The 24,743-nt window shown below is 38.7% G+C and overlaps 1 protein-coding gene across 8 annotated transcripts in view; it reads right to left on the reverse strand.

Moving 5' to 3' along the window:
• Positions 1–12,336, reverse strand: part of DICER1 (dicer 1, ribonuclease III) — a 63,800-nt gene extending 51,464 nt beyond the window's left edge. For 4 of the 8 annotated variants that reach the window (XM_030239825.2, XM_030239821.2, XM_030239820.2 and 1 more), the window contains exon 1: positions 12,036–12,228. The gene's annotated coding sequence lies outside the window, so the exon portion shown is untranslated. Of the gene's footprint in view, positions 1–2,369; positions 2,494–4,139; positions 4,208–11,475; positions 11,587–12,035; positions 12,229–12,256 lie in introns of those variants that run through there. The other 4 variants (XM_030239823.2, XM_050974745.1, XM_050974746.1 and 1 more) reach the window with 4 other exon arrangements.
• Between the last annotated feature and the right edge of the window lie 12,407 nt (positions 12,337–24,743).

Consider the following 24,743-nt stretch of genomic DNA (forward strand, 5'->3'; position numbering starts at 1 on the left):
CTTATCAATAAACAACTTTTATCTTTTAATGCAATCTTTATTTCTCAGTATTGTCCAATAAAGCAAACATCTGCACACTGTCTGGGGTTCAAAAGTGGTGAGAAGCCATAAATATTACATTTTACCAGTATAATGCTTCAAGCCTCATGTAGCAATTCCAGATCACAAGTTACCTCTAGCCCTGTTGCCCCTCCAAAACAAATGACACAATACTGAAACTGAATCAAAAATATTCAACAATTTACTTGGCAAAAAGGTAGTGACAGAAGAGCTGAAATCCTTATTTAAGGTAAAGTGGTAAAAATACCTACAAGATAAGACATGTTTGTTCTGTGCACTGTCAGTCCTGAGCTATTGGTAGGAAAAACTGGAATGATTTGTGCAGACTTAAGGATTTCCTCTTGTGCTAAGTAACTCCAAAGGTTTTTATCTTCAATTAAAGCTTATTTTTTAATAGATGCCTTAAATCAAATTCTTAGGTTTAGGAGTAAACATAAGTAATCCCAAGTGAATTTGAAAAATAAAAATATTTAAGATCCACAAAATGCAACGTGGACAGCTTGCTTTCCCCAATATATGGGGTCATAGGCATCTAAATATTGACTGAGAAGCTTTCCATTTTCTTTCCTTCTTTGAAAACTTTTCATATGATCAACCATGAAAGCTGGAACAAGGTCAAACATACTTCACTGCTGAGAGAGGAGATGGTTTAACCAGTTGATAAAGGTCCCTTAGTTCCAATCCTTTTGCAACTAAGCACCACTAAACCTTGCAGCGCAGAGATCCAAATCAGAAAACAGACCCCTTCCTGATTCATCCATCAATCTTGCACAGTAGCAGAACAAATTCAAGATGAAGAATAAACTGAGAAAATAAGTGTCCTTGAGAGAGTTCTCTGAATGTATATGGATAGGTATCTTCCTTTTATATCAAACGTAGATTACACTTCATCGCAGTATTAATCCAATTGTCAACATCAGGTCTGATCATAACATATAGCGATGGGTTCTCTTAACTAGGTGAGTTAAAAAAAATATATATGTTGTTCCTCCTCGTTGAATGCTAACAAAAGCTTTAAAACCTGAAATAAGCTGCTTTGCTACAACAATCATTAAAAAAGATCGGGAGGCATAAAGGTGGAGGTAACTTTTTACCTTTCATTTTCCAGAACGGAGTGAGAGCTACTCCTGCATGAATACAAAAGCATTCCCAGATATGCAAAGGACAGGATTGTTCCAGACATTCAAGCAGTTGTAAATACTGGATATAGTATTTACTGAATACTCATTTAATGATTATAGAGGCAATTTAGAAGGAAAGAGAAATTAAATTATTAATTCCATTTTTTATATTATTATCTATGACTACTCAGGCCTGAGAAATAATGTTTTACAGGAGTTAAATCCCTGTAAATGGTGCAACTGAAGGTTTCTGACACTATGTTGGGTTCTCGAAACAATATAACTAAGTTACTAAACCTGTCAATTAACTCTTCCGCTAAGCAAACTCAGAATGACTATATTCCGAAACTTGTTTCAATTCCAGTCCCTGTTTGTATTATTGACACAATATTACATTAAAAAAGACACACATATGTACACGACACTAGTCCACAGCCATTAGCTGAAGAGAGCTCCTTTCTTCTGTAATATTAACTGTAATTGAATCAGTTGTGAACTGCATTTTCAGAGCAGAACCCAAACACACAAGTTTGAGTAGAGACTCCTGTGTAAAAACAACAGCACAGATTTTGCTGTATTCAGGATTACTCGCTCCACAAATCCTAGTTATCAAAAAATAGAAAATACAAAGTGAAAGAAAGAATTCCTTCCTGCTCTTACCACATCAGCTGTAGTTTGCATTGATGTTGCCAAACCACCAATTATTATGCCTGGTATCATCTAATTACCAGAAGTACAGTAGCTTGATTGCAGCAACATTAAGTAGCCAACATCAAGCAACTATGAGCAAAACCTCTGAGGTGTTTTCTTAATTCAGTAATTCTCAATTTTCAGAAAAAAATATGGCCAAATTCTGTGAGGCTGACTAGCAGCTGCATTGGCAGAGCCTGGACTACCCCTCCTTTCTCCTGCTGCTGTGCTCAGCTTCTACTGTGGATACATTAAGACCTACTGGAAGAACACAGTAACAGCCTGGCAGGTACATTCCTGGTGACTGACAAGGAATGAGAGAAGAATGAGATAAACAGTAGAACACATCTCCTCCATTCTGAATAGGAGAAACAAAATTCAAATTCACAGAGAATCTCTCACAGTTATCACTGTATCACTCCTCCAGTCTGGGCAGCTCTGCGCATGCACCCATTCTTTCACTTAATGATGAGTACTGATTTAAGAGTACTTTCTTACCCTCATTTATTCTCACACTACCCTGCAGATGACCAATTCCAGCAGGTCAGACTGTTTCTCCAGAGGTCAATCAAACCCAGACTCTCTAAAGACATGCATGAAGCAGCACATAAGTGAAGGGCAGCTGTAATGAAAACACAGTCAGACTGTCAGAAGAAGCACTGGGAGCATGCAAGCAACTAAGAAAACTCGATCTAGTTATGAGGGAATTTAAGGAAAGGTGCAAGTTTCTAGAAGTAAAGACATGAATGCAATCAAAGATTTGGAAAAGCAGAGATACTTCAGTTCAAAAAAAGAAAAAAAAAAACCAAAAACCCCAAAACCTTACTATAAGTCTTTATATATCAAATAATTTCTTTTATCAACAAGGAATAATCAATCATTTTAAAGTTAATTACTCCACCATTAATATGCCAATACAGCAAGTGCAATTAAATCAGAGGCATTAACATCCCAAATTTAGATGTATACTTGTAAACATCCCAGATTTATACTAGGAAAGCTTAAATCTAGGGTTATTACAAAACTACCCTATTGGGAACTTACATTGTTTTTATAGTTTTCCTTAGAAATAACTGCATCCATATTGCTATCATTTAGGCTGATTCACAACACAGGCATCTGACTAATTAGAAAAAGAGCATCACAGCCATCAACACTGCAGTAACCACACCATAATCCTTATTAATTGTTATACTGAATTATGTAGAACAACTTTCCTCCTGCATACTATGGTGTACTTGGAAAGAATTTATAACTCAATTAATGCAAACATATATTACATTTATAATAACAGAAGTTGAAATTATTCAAAATAAGTATTTAAATACAAGTGACTTTCAATTTCATTGACGAATCATTTGCTTTCATCAGCTAATGAGCAGCTTATTTGAGTAGGCATACACAGACGCATTAAGATGCCTAAAGAGGCAGATAATTGATGACTTCCATAATGACTTAAGCAGATTACATGCCTAACTTTCAATGGAGATTTCTCTCCTCTTCCTCAATGGATATTTCTCTCCCCTTCCTCAGCACTGCTTTCTCAACGCTGAACACCAAGTCTCTCACTTCTTTTTAACTAATGATTTTAAGAAATTACCTTTCTTGTAATTTCCTAATTTACAATTCAAGTGACTTCAATTGCATACGAAGACTGGTGAAAAAAACCCATCAAACCACTAAAGAAAAAAAAAAAAAAACCAAAAACAAAACACCGAAATCCAACATATAGGCCTCTAAGATTTGTAATAGGAAAGTAGTTTTGAAATAAAATTTTAAAAGGTATGTGATTTTTAAGTTAAAAATTATTAAGTCTGACCTTGTTGCACAGACAAGACTTTAGAGAACTGAGACTAATCAACTAAAGCAATGAAATACATTGAAGAGTGCCTTAAACCCTTATGAGGAAGCTGTCACTAAGAAGAGTGACCTTTTTACTCCTCTTCTAGTGGGATTAAGCATATGGCATGTGCAGAGTCTTTACATCCCATCATTTTATCAGATCAGTATTTCACTTTGGCTTTCTCACATATGTTTATAAAAATCTGTAGCTGGTTGTACAGTCAAATTTTTCCTAAAACAATCAATCAGAGAAGAAATAAATTCCTGATGTAAAAAAAGCACAGGAAGGATTCTTTTCATTTTATGACTTTTTTTTTCATTTTCACTCAGCAGCAAGACAAAACACTGTATAATAAAGGCTTCCTGGTCACAGCTTACCATGCATTTAGTACAAGCACTGTTACACCCCCAAAGCATCACTCTTACCCTCTCTTCCATCTACCTGCTGCCTCCACAACTGTTTCCAAGTCATCTGTGACCACAGCTGAGTCAGACTATAAAAGAATGAAAGAAATCACAGAGAATAACTTTTTTCTTAGATGAATTAGTCTTGTTAAGCGGTTCATCTTGATTACTGCACTGATTATAGTTACTTTTATTAAAAAGTTCCTATGTCAGAATAGTAATTTCTAAAGAAGTGCTGTTAAATCCAATTTTTTTTCTTTAATTTTCATAGCATAATTTTCCCCTCACTTTATTCCTATCCTAGATTTACCACAGCTGATTTTCATACACAAACCCACAAAACTACTGTCATAACACACTTGTTTATAACAGCAGCTATTAACAGTAAGTGAGAAAGTATAAATTCAAGAAAAACATAGTACAATTATTTCAATTAATTGGTGAGAAGTAGTAGTTTGAGATTAGTTTTCATGAGATTGTAGATCCAACCTGATGGCAACCTAGTGCTCAGTGAAGGAACCCCACTGTCTCTGATCCTTCCCTTCTTTAACAGCTTGGACACTTGTCTGACTTTCTGGGAGAAAAATGGCTCAGGACAATGTAACCAAGTGGCATTTTTTTTTCCTTGACCTAGGCAAGTTTTCTACTGGCTCAGCAAGCTGAACTGAGTAGCTGATATGGATCAGAGGAGTATTAGAGCTGCCATGAGGAGAAGGTTGTCATCCACTTTGACGCCTTCATTACAGAAAACAATGAAATTAGATTCAACAGGTTTTTGACTATGCAATTTAAAATCAGACACCAGCTTCACTTCTCTATTGCCAACTGCTGCTGAACTGTGTTACACTAAGATCAATAAAAATTCCAAACCCAAAACTTCTTCCTGTATAGTCCAAAATTATTTGAATGGTGCCAGAGGAAACACCTACAGGCAGCAGACTGCAGAAAGGGGATGAACCGATAAAAGGTTTTAACAACTCCTAATCGCTGGCAATGTATACATTAGTAGCACTAGTGGCATACTATTCCAAATGCCTGCCAGAAATCAGCACCTGCTTCATCATTATGCCAGTCACTACATGCCCAAAAATGGTCCAATAATTCCTTGCAGATCCTCAAAGGATAACAAATGGTCAGTACAGTTTTAACAAATCATGAATTTTGTCACTAAATCTCATCCTGTATTCAATTTAGACAACACATAGCCATTAGGAGACCATTTTCCAGACAACTTACTGTTAATTAAGGCAGGTTTAACTTCTTAACTTCAACATAGCAAAGCATTAACTATGCAAGGATTACAACATGGAAAATTGCTCATCTCCTGGAAGTTGATCATACGTCTTTCAAAAACCCACAGAGCTCATAATTGTCTTTGGCATTCTTCCAATCCTTTTTTCAATTAAATACTTTAAGATAAAAAGGCATTACTTTCCTAAAACCTACACACTTGCTCCTCCAGAGCTTCATCACCCATCATGCCTCAAACCCATTGCTTCCAAATCGCTCAGTAGGTGGTACAGCCACACTTCTGTAGTGGAAGATTTAATTAACTCAGAGCCTTTGTGACTGATTGCACAGTAAACAAATCAACTTATCTATTCACTACATAAACCTATGGATACACTGGGGATACAATTCTGGAAATACTTGGATATGTTTTTATTTTTTGATTTATAATCTTTGCAAGTATACAGACAGTTTCTTGTTGCCCTATCACTTACAGCTTGCTATCTTTCTTTAGTGTCAGTGAAATCCTGTGGCTAATACTGATAGAGTTCAATATTCTTTAGAAACAATGAACAAAGGAAAACCTTTCCTCACATGCTTTTTTTACAAGTTGTAAAAAATTGTGAGGCTGTCCATGAGACCTTGCTGGTAGTAACTGTAGAAATAATGAAAAAGATACAAAGATAATCCCATGGCTCTGAGTAACAAGCTTCACTTTCCCCTTACAGTCTCTGCCATTCATGCTGAATCTGTTCATTTAACTGGTAGAAAACATTCATATTCCAATTTTCCTCTTACTTTGTATCACACAAACAGAAAAGTATAGCCAGCAAGAAGAACAAATGACAAAAACACATACATCATCTTGGGGACTCATAAAAGACAAAGCAGAAACAGGTTTAAATGTGTGCTTGTTTGGGGTTATTTTTATATTAAGAAGTAGTATATTTTTATGCTCATTATCCATCTCCAACAGTAATTTAGTTTCTACAGTCTTGGAGGTCATTGAGATAGCACTATGTTAGACAGCAAGAACCATGAAAAATTATCTTCAGTAGCTGGGGGCAAAGGGAGAAGCATAGATTTTTTTTCCCCAAAAACAAATTTTAACAGAGGTCATATTCCTTCTTAATAACTTTATGTAGCAAGTTGACAATACGGGCATTTAACTTTAGTTGAAAGATGGCAAAGGTTGTGAGTCACTAAAGAAAATTGACCAGACTTTTGTTTATATTGTAAGGACTTTCATTTTATGTCTTCTTCCAAAACCAAGAGCCTAGTAGCCATTGACCATGAAGATATAGCAAAGCACAAGTTTGCCTGCTCAGAAATACACTGCTTCAGTGAGGAATTAAAGTCTTGCTTAAGATTGATCCCAGACACTAATATCCTGAATAAAGAAGATATACTACCAAATAATATTATTAATTCATAAAACCCCAGTTAATAAGACAGATTAAATACATTCAAATGTTTTAAGGTATGCAGAATATAAATATCCAAAAAATGTCTTTTATTGTGCACTTGAAAGTTAAACTCAAAAGAGGAGGTGAAAATAAAAACACCTGAATTAACTTGCCAAAATTTAGTGAGAGAAATTACGTCTTCTATGGTTCGAGTGCTGTCTAGAAATCAGATCACGTCTAAAAGTTTTTACTACAAACTACAAGACAACTTCACCTTTAGATAGCTAAGCCTTTTTCATTCCTTTCTGCTTGAAGAAAAAATTATAGAACAGAAATACCATAAAAGGCTAGTAAAAGCTCAAAGAAAGCAGTAAGGAACTTGGTCTAGATCAGAAACAAAGCAGACTTTGCAAATGAAAGAGAAACATGAATTGCAAAGGCAGCCAGCCCAGAGATGCTTGCATAGCCAAAACACCTCAGTGGAATCATACAAATTAGCTTTAAAAAGCAAGATGTATTTACCTCACTTCCTAAGGAAAGGAGATTTGTGCAATCAGTAAATGGGAAGGTCTAAAACTCCAGTTTTCAAAAATAAAATTTTTAAATTCTTATATTTAAGACCATATATTCTTTATGCTTAAGACCATATACTCTTATATTCTTTACTGATACCCAGCTACTTACTAGCATCTCAGCTGAGGAAAAGGCTGCTACATGCCTTGACAAATTATCAAGAATCGGAATCCAAAAGAGGAGACAGGCACCAGAAAACAGGTTTTAATAACTAAAAATAAGTGGTTGGTTCAAATAAGCATTTGGGGTTGGGATTTTTTTATGTTTGTGTGTGCATTTGCACAAATGAAAAAACACAAGGATATTGATATCTAAAACAAACAAAAAAACCCCAAGGCCAGCTAAAACAGTCCCAAACTGACCACCTGTGTTTCCAACAACCAATCCTTAAAGTCAGAAGCTACCCTGCTGCCTCTCAGATCTCTCACGTTCATTCAATGAACCCAAAGGAATTAATCCTTTATGAAGAATAACAGAATATTTAAAACATGGGTAGAAACTGATCCTGCTAGCTTACATCACAGAAGTACTGACTCATTGACATAAAGAGGAGAAAACACAGCAAACCAAAATTTTCTACTATCATTAGCAAAGATCAAGAGAGAACTCTTTTGATTTTCTGTCTTGGTAAGAAGGAACTCACTAGTAACACCCACGCCAACCAAAACACAGATCACAAACTGGCAAGTGTATTGCACTTCAAGGAAAGACCACAACAAGCAGAACTGAAGTCTCTTGGATTCAGGAGTATTTACAACAGAAGAAACTGGAAAATATTGCCCTTTCTTCTCTTTCCCATCAGAGAACAGCCTTTTAACACCTCCAGCTGTGCAACAATGCAAGTAAATTCCTTCAGTTCTGTGCTTCTTGACTGTATGATTTTGAAGATAAATAGGATGGAAAACCGATTTAACTAATGCAGTCCGCAATACAGAGCAGAAACTACAAGGGCATTCCAAATAGACAAACTTGAAAAAATTATGTTACTAGATAAGAATTCAAGAACTATCAAAACCAAGAGTTTACCTAATATAATAACATGGCACACATTAAAATGGGCACTACTTTGTTCTCTAGATTAAGTATTTTAGAATGTTTATTTTAGTAACAGTCCTAAAGCCACCATACCCCTAGTCAATATAGTTTAAACACCAAAACTTGAAATGTCAACGAATTCTGTAACTTCAGCTAAAAAGTTAACTTTTAGTTTTTACTATATATCAAGTTTCTTCTCTTCTGGGTTATTACAATACATATAGTACTCACAAAACACTAAAGGATGAAAAAATAGATGTCAGGAAGGTGTAAAGCAAAATCATCCTTTCTGATCAACTCCAACTATTCTTAGCCTTCAGGATATACATTCTAAAAGCACATTCCAAACATTTTATAGAAGCTCCTGTTCTACACAATGCTATAATGATACTTTTTACTTTTTTTAAAAGTAGAACTTCCTAAAAATATCTCTATAAATAAAACCAAACTTCTGCTATCAGGCTGAAGAATTTACTTGAACACATGAAGGTGATGGGATACAGATGGCTAGTGGTTGGTTACAGTCAGGCACTGGGACATAGGAGCCACCTTGCTGTTTTGCCAACAATCTACCAGGCTTAGCATACTCCCTAGTCTGTATTACCTACATGAGAGAGAAAAAGGTCAGAGAGAATTATGAAACAACAGAACAACCTATCTCAGAATGTTCTGAAGTTCTACCTGCTGCCTGAAAGTGATGCCTTTTCACTGGTCCTACAATCATGACCCAGACACAGGTGACTAAAAGTGGTTACCTTTACAAGGGTCCTAATGGTGCGTAACATGCTGGATGAAAAGCACTGAAGATGCACACATAATATAAAGCAGATACAATTTTTGTATGTTTAGAAATAAGCATAACCTACAAGAATCCCCAGTTAGAGACATAGGTGATGAGGCAATTCCCCCTGGTTCTACCCTTTTCTGAAACTCCCCCTAGGATAATAACTAAACTTTGTTCATGAAAATGTGTCTTGAGAAGCCATTTTGACCACAGTTCCCAGAGGACATAACCTTGGACCCTCAGGGCTTGGTGCCGCTGGGGAATTTCTTTTGTCTTTCTGTCCAACAGAGTAGGTAAAATGCTAGCTACAAATACAACAGTAGGCTACAGAACTAAAAATACATATGTAAAGAATATAGAGAATGTATAAAAGCAAAAAAGGCAAAATCCCCTTTGGTATCAATAGATTAACCTATGCCCCAAAATAAAAAAACCTGTCTGTAATCTTCACACTTACTGTAATGCTCATCGATCCTAAAGGCCTAGAATCCTTTTCAAAATCTTCCTGAATTCTTGCTCTCACTTTTATTCTAGAGCTTCTCTAAAGAGAAATCAAATTATTTCAGCTCTTTTTATCCATTTTGCTAAATAACTCCTTGATCTTATAAGAATGAATGTGTTTTCATTTGGTTTTGCCAGTAATTTGCATTCAGTACAGATAAATGTACATTTAGTCAGTTCATACTGAAAGCCAGCACAGGTCAAGCAGATACACTCAGACTCTGAGCACCTGTGCTGAAGCAAATCCATACACTTTGCTGAAAAAGTGGCAAAGTACTTTGCACATTTTTGAGGTGGGAAAGGAGAAACATCTATTGTCTACAAAAAAAACCCCATGAAAATACATCTGTTTTTAAACTGCAGGTTTTAGGTTTTTTCCATTTGAATGCTACAGATGAACAAGGTATTTTTTAAAAGAAAGAAAAAATAGCCTAACTTGTAGAAAAACATTCGTGTAATATAAGAGACAAAAGGGCCTGGTTAGCTTCCCCCTACCAGTAACTAGTAGAGGACATGTATGGAGCTCTGTAATTGCTGGGCAGGAAGAAGTGCCTTCCATGGACCAGCCACCTTGGTGTTTGCCAAGACTGAAAAGATACTCTGCTTTTTAGAGTCTTGGATGAGTTTCACCACAAATTAATTGTTTCAACTGTCTGGTAAACTTCTGGCATTCCAAATAGACTGATGCACCATGTTGGTCAGTTACACACAACATAAAGGAGTATACATTTGTGTTCAGTCTGTAGGATACAGAAATCCTTCAAAAACAAGGGAAACAAGCAAACAATCAACACTTCCCTCTTCTACTTTCTTCATGACTCCCTTTGTGATGTTTGTTATCCCTTCACTGGTATGTCCTTCCTCATGTGAAAAGCCCTAGTCAATTTCCCATCTACATTTCTCTTAGCCTAATACAACCTTTCTGAAGTAGAAGGGAGATAAAGAGAAAATACCCAAACTGCATTTAATATTAAACATAGGGCCTGAGAACAGGTTTATAATACAACCACATACTGATGTCACTGCCTTCTCAATTAATTGCTAATTCTCATATTAATTGCTTTGTGGCTGCCAAGTACTGACCTGCCACTTTCACAGAACTGAATTATCAGGATGCTTTGAAGAACAGCAGTAGCTAATTCAGGGTCAACACTTCTGAATAAATATATACAGATTTTTAACCCTACCAATTAATAAACAACCCAATTATTAAACATGTAAAAAAAGCACCTTCCAGCTGAAAACTGCTAGTAGCATCTTCAAAGCTCATGGACAAAAGTGTGGAGATGGACAATAAGAAAGACTCTCTTAGGAGAGGAACTTAGGAAAATAGTTATGAAATTAATTTCAGTTAGTGTCTGAATGAACTTGCTAAAACAAGCACCACCCCCACCTACAGAACATGCACGTGCAGTCAACATTTCAGCAGAGCATCCAGAGTGGCTTATTTAAAGAAAACATATAAAACACAGTAAAACAGGGCAAACTGAGTGTCTGCAAAGTTAACTGTTTTGATTACCACGTTTAGGGAAAGAAAACAGAAGACAATCTTCCAACCTACATACTTTCACCACTTGAGCCAACCTCCTAACTTGAAGACCAAAATCTTAATATCAAAAATACTCAAGGCTGATCTGAAGGACAAAACATCCTCTAGACTGTTAGCAGTTAACCGAGATTCACTATTCACTTAGAGAGTCACTTATATTGAACACTAATTCCTGATTAAGCATAATGCACAAAAAACTTTTTTTTTTTTTTTTGGTCAGATATAAGTATCAAAGTATCACCCCCTATTTTCTACTCATGCAGGCTACATCTATATTACCTAACACAGCAACGAAGTCCTGTGCAAAATGCGTGTCTTTTAACCTTTCACTTTTCAACGCACATTCACCCAGCAGAAGATCTGCCTTTAATCACGCTGCCTTAATTTACCCTGGAAAAGGATGGAAATGAAGCCAAGAAGAGCCAAGCCATTCTTATACCGCCTTTAACATCAGCACTGCTGAGTTTAAACTCCTTCACTACCCGCCACTGTTTCCCCGGACATGGCGGGAGGGCCCCGGAGCCCCCGGGAGGCTCCGGCGCAGCTGCCCGGGGGGCGCCGCTCACAGACAAAGCCGAGCGGGGCCGCAGCGCGGCCCAGCCGTGCGGGCCCCGCCGGCGCCGGGGGAGCTGCCCAGGCCGATCGCGGGGCCCGGGCGCCGGCGCGGGCGGCCGCTGGGGCGGAGGCGGGGCAGCACTGCCCGGGCCCCCGGAGGGAGGGACGGGCTGCCGCCATCCCACACCGCTGGCGGCGGCGCCGGGGCAGCGGGAGGTGCGGCCAGCGGGCGCGACACACCCGCGCTCGGCCGCCATGCAGCTCCCCGGCGCGCCATCTCCTACCTGCTCGGACCGGACCCAGCCCGGCGCTTCTCCCTACTACAGGCCGCGTCTCATTGTGCTCCCGCCGCCGCCATTTCCCCGCCGCCGCCGCCTTAGTCCCCGCAGCTGTCAGGTCCCTCCATTCACCTGGGCCCGGGACGGCCTCCCCCTCCCTCCCTTGCCCCTGCGCTACGGCCGGCGCTACGCAAACGGAGCGCCGCCCCCGTCCCTCCCGCCCGTACCAACGGGGGCCGCCCAGCGCCCGCGGCGCAACCCCGCTCCGAGACTTCCGCCCTGCGCAGTCGGCAAGCTCCGCATCCCCTTACGCTATGAGAGGAAGCAGGCGATTGGCGGCCGCAGCCGGGTAAAAGGTGAAAGGTTCGCCAGGCGGCCAATGGGAGGGCGGGATACAGCGACTGCCGGAGAGCCTCGGGCGCTCACGTGCGCGCTCCCTCCTACCCTTCCTCCCCTCCCCCACCGGAGCGGAGCGGGCGCTCTGCCGTTCCCGCGGCGGGCGGGTCTCGCGCTGGGGCCGGGGGCGACGGGCGCGCGGAGGCGAGGGCGGTGCCCGCCATCTTGGGAGGGAGGTGTAGGCCGGGCCTTTGCTCCTTGTGTCACTGAGGGTCACGGAGTGCCCGATCTGGGGGAATGGGGTTCTTCTATCGCATGGCAAGCCCTAGGGGAAAAAGGCGATCCCTTTTGGCAATGCGGATAGAGAGCAGCGCTGAGCTGCTCTCCATCAAAAATCCCACCTTTCCACACACTGGTGGCCATTTCCATAAGAAGTCACCTCCCTACCACAGGCAAAGTGCTGCTTTTCCACTGAGGAGTCTTCAGTCCTTGCTGGTGCAGGGCCCAGAAGGTGGAAGAAGAAAGGGGGTTGTGTGGGCTGCCAGGGCAGCATCCCCTTCTGTCACTGCATGTGGCAGATTGTTGCCTGGCTGGAGCACTGGTCTCATTCCAGTACTTTGGCAAGACTTCATCGATCTAGTAGTTGTTACTACTAATACTTTTAGAAGTGCCCTGAAATATCTGGAATTAAACAGCTGGTGTAGGGTAAGGTTTTGCCACCACCAAAACCCTTCAGGCAGAGGTGAATGAGTTACATTTGTGTTAAGCCAGGGGACCAAGAGAGAGTCTCCTGTGATCTCGTGTGCTTGCACAAGGATGCTGATCAACCTTGGTGCCTGATAAAAGATGACTATAAATGCGATACCACTTCTGGCCAGCCACTGCCCTTGTAAGTTGAGCAGAAGGCAGTGTGTTTTCAGTGGAAGATCCGTCGCTGGATGTGCAGCTTCCTCCTTCCATCTGCTCTCGACCAGGAACATGCCGCTCTAAAACAACCATTGTAACACAATAGTGCCTGCAAAATCAGTATGAAAAAATAAAGCTGACTGGAGCACTCCTGAGGTTCATTGAAAACAACCCAAGTAAAATTACTTCAGATTCAAAGTGATCTAGAGGCCTGGGGTATTATGAAATTAAGTATTTTCTTGGCACAAACCTCTGCTGCTGTTTAGAGCACAACTTCTGTAATGCCTGCCATTATGTTGTTAAGTGTTACAGTACTGGGTATTTTTATAGGATTGAAAGGGCATCCTTCTGTTTTTTTATGGATGGAAGAATAATTATATCCCATGACAAAAGCTGAGGAAGAAGAGCAGCTGTTCAGTCTTATCCAGTGGGAGCTGTCAGAGCATATGGGTCTATTTTTCCAATTTTAGCTGAAGTACTGATGTAAATTGGCATTCTTGGTTCCTTCTAACATGAAATAGAGCAGAAAGAAAGCTTCCTTAGTACTGGCCATGGTTAAATAATGAATTTTATCCATTTCAAGTAGGTTCAAAGAGAAAACAAGCAGAATGCTTAGAAAACAAAATAGACAAATACCAGGAGAACTCTGTAAGTTATTTTCTTATAAAATCAGGTGTCTTTCTCCACAACTATTTCCTCCTTGAGCCTGCAGGCTGACAGGAGTTTTTGATATAAAAGCACAGGATACAATCTGTGCTGTTCCTTACAATCCCATCCCCACTACCCTCTCTCTATTCTAAGAAAAATATTTGATGTCATGTATTTGTGTAATCAGAGCTAACCTTCACAGTTTAACCCCAAATTAAAAATTTACTTTTATGTTGATTTCACAAATTCCTTTCAAAGATTTTTAAAGTGAGATGAACTTGTGAGATGCAACTGAAAAATTCCACATATTATAAACTGGTTGGCATTCAGAGTTCGGTAAAAAACCACACAATCAACCATAAAAACAGAACAAACAGGCTGTGGGAGGAAAAGGACGCGCTACCCAGCTGTTAAAATCTGGAATGGAATGAGTTACAATGTACCAAGGAACAGCCTTCCCCGTATCTTTAGTACTATAAATACTGATATGTATTCTATGGGCTAACTGTTGTTAGACAACAAGAAAATAGACATTTATCTCCCTTTTAAAAAGAGTTAGTAATGGATGGGGAGTGGAGGCTTTTCTGGTTTTTTCTGTTGACTAAGATTAAAGATTGTGTTTGGGTTAGAAAAGAGAAAAACTGACATTAAAAATCATTTCTGTCACATTGAATTGCTATTGTTCATGCTACAGAACTCTCCAATCACACTGGTGGAAACCAGGCATTTCAGCTCCACTCATATCAGGGTCTAAAATGGACGCTGAAGAGATTCCTTCCTGCGAGACAATGGTGACCTCTGTTGTTCCCTGCTGCTGGTACCAGCCACGGTGCCTTCTGGCCTCCTGTCACACCCGGGTTCAGTGAGGCACTTTGACACAAGCTGGCAGTTACCGAGGCAGAACTTGCCCAAGTGTTGCATTCTAGTTTCTGGCCAGGAAAGGATGTGTCTATTCTGCACTCCACTTGGGAAATTTTTCCTTGAGGCTTTCCTCTCAAGGAAGCCCCTAGTCTAGCTACCAGGTTTTCCAACTCATAGCTGTGAATCGCTGCTGGAAAGAGCAGTTGAAAATATTTTAAACCGCAGTGCTAATAATAGCACCTGCAATTTATTATGAGAAAAAGCTGCAGGTATGATTATAGAGAAGGAAGTTGGAAGAAGGAAAGGAGATTCCATTTCTAAAACTGAAGCTTAGATTTTTAACAAGGTGTTAGGTTGCATGAATCTTTGTCTCACCCTAAAATGCATTAAAAAAGAAAAAATGGCATGCTTTCCCACTTCAGTGACCCAGACTTCATAATTCCAGGGATATTTTCCTTAGCGCAAGAGAAACTTCAGTAATATTTTCTTTTTTCCCCTCTTTAAATTACTGACATGAGGATATGAGCTGATGTCATTTGGAAACTGACCCCTCTCTCTCCTGGCAACATCTCCCAGGCAAAGTTCCCTGCTTTTTCCTTGGATTTCTTCAGACTGATGATCTCCTCCATAATCATCTACTTACAGTCTCTAGAGTGTCTCTATCACAGTGACATATCACTAAAGAAACTAAACAAATTTAAATTACTGGTAAGGAAGAAGAATGGAGAAAAATAAATGTTCTGTTAGGAAAGAAATCCGTTTTTTATCCCCTATAGCTACCAGTGGCTAAAAAAAATGGGGAACAAAATTTATGTCAACTGCAAGATTTGTATTCAACTCTGAGCTTTGAATTCTGTTAGCTGTTCTGGAATGCCTCACAGAGAGAGAATATTTTTAAACCAAAATTGGCTTCCAAATCCTCTAGAAATAACTTTTGGCTTTTTTTGATGCCATCAAACCTACAATGGGTTTGGATGCTGTGAATTATTTTCCTATAAATTTAGAAATACATCAAAAGTAGAAAAAGGAGGGAGTCACAAAAGACTTTGGTGTGACTAAAAACATCTCCTGAACATGGCACCAAGGAAAAGTTTTGCTGATGATGTTACTGATGGTGTTAGCCTGTGAAGAACTGAGCACTGCACTGTTTCCTTTCAGGTTTCTGCCAGTAAGGAACTAGAGGAGCAAGGGGGAAAGGCTCTTCCTTTCTGAGTTTTCTAAAAATAGGTGCAGGGTTTCCTTTTCCCAGTCACCTGAAACTTCACCTGATAGGGTTTCTTTACTGAAAGAGGGGAGCAATTTAACAAGTAGCTGCAATGGCACAATGCAAAAGATCTGTCATACAGCAGTTAACAGAAGTTCCTAATGTCCTTGAGATACACCCTTGTTAAAGCTCATTTATGCCTGAGAACCAAGAAATACCATTTTACAATGTATAAATCTATATGTATGTCGATTCTTGTTAACATGCAGAAAATACATATCAGCGGAGTGATAAATCTGTTCCCCAGGGTATGGAGCAACCATAAAAAATAAATGAAAAATAATAAATTCAAAGTATTTACAGCAGATGGAGCTATACATTTTGCTCTGATCATATGTTACATGATATTCCAAGATAAAGTGTGGTTTGCCAAGGACTGTGGTAAGCCAGTGGTACTGTCTCACCAAGGAATGGAGTTAGTCACAGAAGGCATTTCATAAATTGCTGCAATTAGCTCTCCTGGAAATAATCCTTGTAACATCAGTTGAAATAGCAACTCAAGAAAAGATTACCACCATATATTGGTGTCATAATAGAGAGCACAGCTCAAGTCAAAGGCTTTGCTCTCTCCACTCACCAGTTTGAAGGTTCTCCTGCTCCTGCTGGCTTTTGTTTACTGACTGGGTAAAATGAGCCCAGAAGAGAGGATGAAGATTTCAGTTTACACTGCCAACAAGAATATGTGTGATGGCCACAGGTTATCCTTAGGGGGTCTGGGCTCCTGCACAACCCAAGTGCGTACTCAGTATGAACACATGTGGAGGGCTCCTTATCTGAAATGAACCCTGTGCTTGTCTTTGTTGCTGACAAGATCCAGATGGATCCAGTGTGTTTCCAGCACTGCATTGTGCATCATCTTCATACTACAATAATTGTGATTACACAGCACGGATAAGGAAGATTATTTTTGAGTTTCTGTCAGAATTACTTTTATCCCAGAGTACTTAAAAGAAAACCAGTCCAACAGTTCCTGTCTTATTGTGTTTGAATTTGAACTAAACTTTGGATCTCATACCATTGTAAAAGTTTACTCTGCTTCCACTCACATCCTGCTTGCATCCTCCCATCCCCAGTGCCCTTGCAAATTGCACTAACCACAGTGTCAGTAACAAAAAAAAAACAAACAAACAAACAAAAAACCCCCAAACCAACAAAAAATCAAACCAAAACCAAAACCGAAAGTGTATTTAGAGATTTTAAAGTTTTGGTTATGAAAAGTGGTAGATGCCTTATCCCTGGAAACATTTGGTCAGACTGGACAGGTCTCTGATCAACCTGATTTGATGGAGGTGCTCACGGCAGAGCAGGTAGACTGGATAACATTTAAAGGTCTCTTCTAGCCAAAACTGTTCTATGATTCCAGAAATCTACATTGCTGACAGGGCTGGACCCAAATATCCCAAATTCTCAACAGAAACATGAATATTCTCTTGCTGTGTACACTTAGGTGTGGGGGAGGGTGATCCAACAGGCAGGTACAACTACTGCAGGAGTGGTTAGAAGCGCTTTGAAAACATGTGAGATGATTTGATTTTGTAGAAAGATTAGAGGAATATTTACAAGTCCTAAAGCATGATACCCATGAAACTTTTAGAGAGGAAGCATTCCTATACCTTTCCCATATCTTTTCAGTGTGCCATTTCTTTTCAGTGTGTTTATCCAATTTAGATATATTTTTCAGGACACACATCATGGGGCTGATTCTGAACTATTGCAACTCTATTGTACTATATTTTCTTTTTCTCATATACTGCAAAGGGAATTAAGGTGTAGGGGGAAGTACATAGTAAATATGAAATGGTACTGCAGCTAGTAATTTACTAATCCCCAAGTCTAAACATGTATATAGAAATAGCCCAGATAAATAAATTATAAGAACAGTAAATAATTAAGCACAACTGTTTTTGTAAGCTTTCCTGTGGCTTCCCTTTATAATGTCAGTTATAAAAATTTTAAATCCGTTTGTTTGTTGACCAGAAGAAAAATTTAGATTCTTCCTCCAAAATCAAAAGTCATTTTTTGGGTAAGTGGGAAACAATGCACTTTATGAATTTGCAGTCTTTACTGAGGTCTTCTCTCCTAGAATATACATTTCGTTTCTGGGCATGAAAATGTGTAATAGATACAAAATAATATATATAACAGATCCAATATATAATTATCACAATTAATAAATCGAACAATTAGAATCCACAAGACAAACCCACAGGTAACAGATTAGATACAGGAAACCTGTCCATTTATTTCAAAATTGGAAAATCTGTAAAATAAATTGGAGCTATTCACTAGTAAATACTATTCTTATAACAGCATAACAGTTTCTAAACATTTTGTTTACCAGCTATACAGAAGAATTTAGTTCTTTCTCACAAAAATTAGCTTTGATCAACTAGTGCAAACATCTGATACAAGCCCCTGACAGAAAGTATTTAGAAGTAATGTATTTGATAGTACATGAAAATGCATTTCCTTCAGTATATCTGGACACCACTCAAATCCTCCCAGCATTTGTTCTCATTTTTAAAAAATCATCATTCCTCACCACTTGCCAAAGAGAAACATGTATTTTAAATATTACATTCCTTACTTACAGATTATTTATTTAGAATGAAGTCCCTCATTAACTCTTTAGCCATCTAGCACTTTACAGTTTAAACTAGAGAACTTTAACAAGAAAGGTAAAACAGTTTATTCAGCTTTTTACACAGCAGTATACAATAGCAAAAGGTGGTATGCCTACTAAAATGTTTTGTTCAAGACAGAAGTACAAGTTGAATTTTTCATTACAGTAAAAATACTTAATTGACTTGTGTAACTTATTTGGCATTAAAATGTGACTGCATTATTTCTCTCAAGAACTCAGCAGCATATACATTGAAAGTTACTTGATTCACATTAGACCAGTCATTCTGAAATAAACAAGAGTGATTTTCTGTTACAGTCTTAATAATGGCCGTGGACCAAGAACCCCCCTGTACAAACTAGTCCTTGGACACAGCAAATCTATTATATGAATCAAAGAGATTCCAGGAAGGCCCAGTGGAATTAAGGAAACTATTTGGGGAATAAGATATTACCCGGCCTAAACACAGTAGTGATGACCAGGAACTAGCCTTTCTTGGAATGGTAGGTTATAATATTTCTTACTAAGGTAAAATCCTTTTTATTGGTCCTTCTAACCTTTCATGAAGAAAAAAAACATTAATTACTCAGGGGCCAATTTTATGTTCCAGAGACACAAACTTAAGACATTTCCGCCCACTATGGAGAGAAATAACATGGGTCTCATTTTCCAGTATCAGCAGTAGCAGCTGCTTGGAAAGGAATTGTCAAAAGTGTCACTAAGGGGGGAGGAGGTTTTCCATGTCTTACATTTAGCAGAGGAAAGAAATACTTTGATGTTCCACAATTTCAGTTAAAATAACCCTGAAATGACTCTGGCACTTAAAAAAATAAAGATTAAATTTTCACCCTTTGTGAGCTCTGGAGTTGTGTGAAGCAATGGACAGAGCAAGCAAGCTACTGCACAGAGAACATGACTTTTCCATATCATTGAATGCGCATGTATCCCATCCTGCTACATGAACGGCTTCATGACCTTGGGCTGGAATGGGTGAGGACAAGCCACACTGTGTGTCCCGTTTACATACAAACCTGGCACATGAATGGTAAGTTGGGCAGCTGTAAATTAGTGTTATCAGTGGTGTGCCAGGGGAAGATATTTACCTGACAAAAACCTGCACAATGCAGAAATACAAAGGATTTTGTGGGTTTTACTTCCATTCAGATCTGCTACCTATTAGCTCAATGGAAACAGCAGGCAACCTATTGTCAGGGTATGAGCTTTCAGCTATAGCAGTTTGGGAACTTCCATGGCCATACCCCAGCCTGAAACCTCACCCTCGTTTTCCAGTTATTTGTTCCCTGCTGCTGTTCTCTTGGAGACAGAAGTAGATATTAACTTCCTCTCTTCGGAGGGTTGATTCTGCAGAATTTAGGCAAATAAATGCTCTGTGTAAAATGGAGGTAACTGAAGTGAGTGGTGTATGGTTGGTGTACATTGGATTTGCATGGGCATTTCATAGGCTTCAGCGACTTCCTGGCCTATGTGGTTGATGTTGATTTAAGTGCCCTCAGGGCCAGATCTTGTAGTGTGTGCTTAGCACACAGATGTGTTGCACTGACTTCCACAGAAGTAGAGGAACTGAACACATCACTGGATGCATTCACGTTTGTGCTTGGCAAGAAGGGACTCCCAAGTCTTTAAAGCTAGCATAAGTGATAATGCACAATTATAATAATTATTGTGTTAGATGGCTGAATGTGATACCACATACACTGGCCAAATGAATCTCCTAAAGCTCGAATTCTTTGAGGATTAGTGCAGAGAACCCTAAAAACTCCCACTGGGTACAGCATAGTACCCTTGTAAACTCAGTGAACTTGAATAAAGAAGTTGCAGTCGTACTGAACAGGAGTAAACTGGGAGTGTCCAGAAAATGTACGGGATTTAAGTGTGTTTAGAGCCAAATATCAACATGTAGAAATTTCAGCCTCAGGAAGTTTTAATGGAAGAAAGTAGCTCAATCACTCAGTATATTTTGCAACTTTAGCTGAAAGTTTAACATCACAAAATGACATATTGCTATGCAGCTTTAAGAATCACACACATGTATTCAATCATTTCCCCTGCTTTTCAGATCTGCTGTTCGTTAAAAGCACTTCTCCTGTTTTCAGTTTCCAGTTTTCAAATGGATGATACAACCAATGCATAGCTTAATGTTCATTCTCATGAGTAATAATTAATAAATAATTGTATCACATACATAGAATTTTACAGGTACTCTTAAAATGGTTTTACAATTCTATTAAATATATAGATAAAATAATCACTGCTATATAAAAAAATCATTTTAAAACAGCTGAACTCTCAAGCTTTGCATAAAATTCTGTAGACACATTCATTACAATCTAGAAACTCAATAAAAATACATTTTAGAGCTCAATCTCTCAAAAATATTCATGGCGTTGAAAATTGATTGTCGTTTTTTACTGTAGTCTGTGTTTGCCCTGCCTTTGCACTGATAATTTCCTACAATTTTGCAAAAGCTATATTCTGGTCAGTTTGTAGATTATGTGACTGTTTAACTCACTTCTTCAACTCTAAGTCATCTGCCCCATAAATGTTTAGCAGGGTTCTGTCTTTAATGGACTATCTTTCCTTGCACTTTCTATAGAATCACAATGAAACACTTTGCAGTTAAGTTACATGACTACAATGACATTGAACCATCCTATTTCAGTTGCCACTCAGTCTTTAATGCTGCTCCTGTGAACACCAAACATCCTTTATTCAGTGATCCTCAAGGCACTTCCTGACACACTTCACAATGCTCTGCTAACCACATTTTCTCAAAACCAGCAGGTTTTAGAAAGAGTCTTAACAGATCAGTTCCTCTGTGTATCTGAATTCAGCTGCCTAATCAATATACTATATGTGGTCAGTTCAAGCTTAGCATTTTTCAACCCAGGCAAAAGTTCAGCAAAAACTTCTGTATTCAGACAGTGCACCTCTCTCTTGGAAAATGGGTAGACAATGGATTGCCCACCAGGGTTTAAACCCTCCACTATCGCCAGCCAGCCCTCTGGGCGGCAAGTTAAAATAGGCTTTGCCATAATAAATGTTTCATAATCAGGCTTTTAGGCAATAGCTCAGAATAGGCCACAAACCCCAAAACCAAGCAATGTTTTCGGAACAGGGCCCTTGCATTAAGGAATTGGATCTTGCACTGTGGAAGAAGAGATGCAGGCTCACAAGTCAGTTTAACTGGGGGAAGCTGCTGCTTATGCAGATGTCAGTCTTTACAGTTCAAGGTAAAGGCAAAACTCTTGAAGAGTTCAGTTTTTTTAAGCACAACTGACAACATCAGTACAATCACTCTTAGTTCTTCACCCTGGGTCTTCTCACCCATGGAATGGCTGGGTAAGGTACACTGCTTCTGTTATAGCACACCCACAACAAAACAAACCCAAAAATTGAAAGCAATGTAATACCAAGTATCATGGAATAGCTTAGTAATTTTTTTTAATCTATTTTGGATGGAAGAAGCAATCTGTCTCTCAATGGGATAGGCTGGAAAATGTACCTCAATTGAAACACTGGCAGAAATGACCAATACAATTGTGGGATGCTGTTTGACATTTGAACTGCTCATTGCAATGTATCAGTCACTCTTCATCAGTGGCAGGTAACAAAAAAACCTTGTGTTTTCTCCTTCTTAGACAAAAATACTGTGTAATGACATTTCTGGCATCACTGCATTCCTGTTCACCTTTCCATTCTTCATGGATGTCTGTTGCTTAGCTTAGACATCCAAAGAGCTCCTCATCCTGATTAATTTTCTTAGGAGGAAGGAAAGAAGAAGGGAGCATACTTGATTGAACTTTGATAGCTGTAACCCTATAAAGAGACTGTAATCCAACTCCAAGTAGCCTCTGCTGAAGATTAATAAACATGGAAGAACCAGAGTAAACATACAAAGGGTCAGGAAAAGTTATCATAAACCAAAGAAGCCTAGGAAGAGTGGAATATAATGAAAAGCTGTCAACGTTTTGCTCCAAACTAGTGAAGTACACTGCTGCTTGCAGCTATTAAATAGATGCCGTACCCCAGCCTGGTATTCCCTGGTTTTCAGGATAAACATAAAATGTTTCTTTTACTAAATTTTATTCTTTCAGAGGAAAAAGCATTAACCCTTCAACTTTCTATTTTAGTCTACTTTCAGAAAGCACCTTCAAAAATTCTTATATAGGTTTTCTTTTGGAAGAAAGAATCACTGTCTTCTACAACAAGCACAAACAGGTTTGTGGATCACAAAATCAGCTGACTCAAAATCTCGACTGCTTTCATGAACAAGATGAAAGAAATGTATTTTTTTTTAAGCTGATTTAAACCAAATTAATTTGGGACATTTGCATCTCTTCCCCAAGAACAATGGATTTATTTCTAAGTTCATGGAGAGAATCCAGCTCTAGTCAACAGTGGCAGGACAGAATAGGAAAGATTTCAGCTTTGCTGAAAGGTGTTCAGAATTTTATCTTCAATGTTTAAGAGCTCCTGTAATTCCTTACTTCGATTGATTTCTAACTGCAGCTCTGGAGAAAAATCTCAGGCAGACAAAAAGCTTATGAAGAACAATGAAGACTGATGGATGGTTAGGATTGCCCCAGCAGATAACATGACTACACAGGTTTCAAATACCTGCAAATAAATTGCCATATATTTTGATGTATCTTGATCCCAGGTGCGATTAGTTAATCTGAAAAGTTAGCCAGGGTAGGGATACACCTTATGCTACAACAAAATATGTAGAACTTATAGCCATTATTTAATTTTCACTCAGTGTAAAATTTTAAACCCCTTCACTTTAGGAAGCTGACTTCACAGTCACCTTCTGAATTTTCAAATGGAAGCAGCAATGTGATGTAGTCTCATAAGGCACACCATGAAACTAAAAATGCGCCAATGAGAAGTAGTGACTTCACTAAAAGTCACATGGAGAGAAGTTACTGCTATGAAATTGAAGACTTCTCTTTTGTCCTACAAAGCATGGATTACACATTCTCTGGCAAAAATCCTACATGAAATATCCTAAAGTGATCCTTAATGTGGACAAAAATGACAAGCGGCAGAAGTAGTTCAACTGTGCCCATGGATAAGCCACAGGAATCTCTTTAGTTGCACTAGGAAGTCAATCCTCATTGTCAGCATTTCTCTGTTTTCAGTTTTACATCTATCATTTCTTTCTCAATTGCAATGGACACTTAAAAGATATTTCTAATTCTTTTACCATGCCGTAGAGCCTTAACAGTGACCTCAGCAAAGCTGGTTACCTATTATTTTTCGTATCTGCAAAAGAGATAAATCTTTATGCGATCTGTTAATAAAAGCAGCAAAGAAATTGAAGCAAAAGCAGACTCAGAAGGACTGAGGTACTTTTAAAAAACATTAGTTTCTGGCCTGAGATTTCCCATATAAAGTCTCCTAAAAAGCAGCTAGCATGTATGTTCTTCACACTTCTTCATACCCAATTTTTTCCTGCAAATCAAACATACCAAAAGGTGCAGGATAAAAATTACTTTAAATTCCAAAAAAATCAAACTTCCCTACCCCAATAAACCCTCAACCTGATTTTGTTGCTCCACTGGATTTGCTGCTGGAACTGTAATCAGTTCCTGATGAATGTTTCACTACCTGTAGCTCTGCTCTGCCTCCAACTATTTGAAATGGAAAATTTGAAGAAGCATTTCTAGCCTTGCCCTTGCAGGTGGTCAGATCCAGAGGTAAGTCAACACCATCCCTCTTCCATAGCTACCAGGCCCTACATAAGAAAGTGAAGCCAGAAGAATAATTTTTGAAGACTAGAGCTCTGAATTGTTCATACTTCTACTGAAAATTATCTGGTTTTATTTAGCATCTTATAAAGCAAGGCACAAATGTACAAAATCGCATCTACTAAATCAGATCATTTTTATATATATTTACACAATTACCATAATATAAAATGTGCTTTGACACTGTCATAGCACAACAGTAGCGGAATTGAGGACAACCTGATAATAAACACAAATACCAGGTTCTGGATTTCTGTTTGTGCTTCACCTGAAGGAACATATTCATATGCAGATACACAAAGCAA

This window comes from Serinus canaria, chromosome 5 (genome assembly GCF_022539315.1).
Source record: "Serinus canaria isolate serCan28SL12 chromosome 5, serCan2020, whole genome shotgun sequence".
Lineage (NCBI taxonomy): Eukaryota > Metazoa > Chordata > Aves > Passeriformes > Fringillidae > Serinus > Serinus canaria.